We start from the raw sequence: 1,813 nt of genomic DNA, 5'->3' as shown, positions 1-1,813 counted from the left end.
CACACGCGCGCACACACACACACACACACACACACACACACACACACACACACACACACACACATTTACTTAATGGGGACATTACATAGACTATTGTTTTTATATACAGATAGTTAAAGATTTTATAAACTAAATAACCCACACCCTAACCCTGCCCCTCACAGAAAACTTTCTGCATTTTTTCAATTAAAAAAAAAAAAAAAAACTTTATTAACTTTATACGAGTTTTATAACTGATGATGTCCCCAAGGGAGGTTTTTGGAGATTTTGTCAGGTTTAGCTCACTTTTGGGTACAAATTTGTCCCCAAAATATGGTTATAGGTAGCCTACACACACACACACAAACCTACCCCTTAAAAATGTCCCCACAAGGTTAAAATTTACTGGTATTACTATCCTTGTGGGGACATTTGGTCCCCATAATGTAGAGAATACCACGCACAGGTACACACACAGTGGCGGACTGGCCATCTGGAATATCGGACGTTTCCCCGGTGGGCCGATGCATTATTTTGGGGCCGATACTTTGGCCCATCATGCAGGGACAGCGGCGCATTGGACTCTGTAAGACAGACGCAAAGAGGAGAGAACAGACGCGTCAGCAGAGAAAATATTGTAAAGGCAGATCAAGCTCATTGTTCGCGATGCTCGAAATATTGGAAGAAAATTCTAAACATTGAATTTGGGGTGGAGGATTATATAACTCTCTCAGAAGCGATCGAGTGTCTTCAGAAAAGTTTGGATGGCATTTTCTTTTCATCTTACCTCCGTATTAGTGTTTATAAACGCAGCGCTGCTTTGTTTACAACGGTAACCAAGGAAACAATATATTGCAGCTGTTCTATGAGCGCCACCTGCTGTCAGAGAGTGAATTTGCATTTTTAGCATAATTTCATAAAGTTAAAGTCAGACCACTCTGTTTGCTTTAAATGTTGTAATTGTACAATGTAATATAAATAAAAAATAACTGCTCATGCTACATGTATGTAGCATCTTTGTTTGGACTGTGATTAAAATGCGATGGTTGCCTCTCATTTCAAATGGCTGCTTTTTTAAGGCCAGTTCAGCCTGTAATAGAGCAAATAAACAGCTTGTTCCTGTACTTGTTCATTCTTTCTTGTCTCCTGCTTAAAGAAAAAAATTAAGTGTTATCAGAATCAGCCCATTTGCTGGCAGTTGGAATCAGCCATGAAAAATCATGATCGGTGCATCTCAAACAGTCATGACTTTGACTATTAACAGCAAGTCAAGAGCGAGTGAGTAGACTGTTCCACTTAAACTAGTATACACAATTAGGTATACACACACAAACACACAATCGTGTGTACATGGTATTCCCTATATGGGGTCCAAATGTGTGTGTGTGTGTGTGTGTGTGTGTGTGTGTGTGTATTTTGAATAACAGTGTATATAAACTGGTGCTGTCCGACACACAAAGCGTTTTAGCGCTAAAACTAGCTCCTAAATCTGTGAAACATTAGGAGTAGTGAAGAGGACTCCTAAGTCACTAAGACCAAATCTGAACTATCCTAAAATGGCTGTTGCCAGCAATCTACCTCGGAATATAAACATTTTAGAAACATTTGACGATAATGAGCTTTTAAAAAGGTATCGGCTTTGGTTTGGAGGTTATCCCAACTCCAAATTTTTTATTATAGGTACCCTTAATATTAGGCTATAGCTGTTCTCGCGTCCAGTTTGGTTTTCTTTTATGTTTGCATGTCTTACTATCAGCCATGATTATTCTACTCTGCTAATTAAAAGGCTGTTTATATGCATATTACCAAAATTTTATTAGTGTCGCAGAAAAAA

Source organism: Sinocyclocheilus rhinocerous, unplaced genomic scaffold, assembly GCF_001515625.1.
Source record: "Sinocyclocheilus rhinocerous isolate Xijiao unplaced genomic scaffold, SAMN03320098_v1.1 scaffold1493, whole genome shotgun sequence".
Classification (NCBI taxonomy): Eukaryota; Metazoa; Chordata; class Actinopteri; order Cypriniformes; family Cyprinidae; genus Sinocyclocheilus; species Sinocyclocheilus rhinocerous.
The sequence above is the reverse complement of the archived record's forward strand: the minus strand, read 5'-3'. Positions refer to the sequence as shown.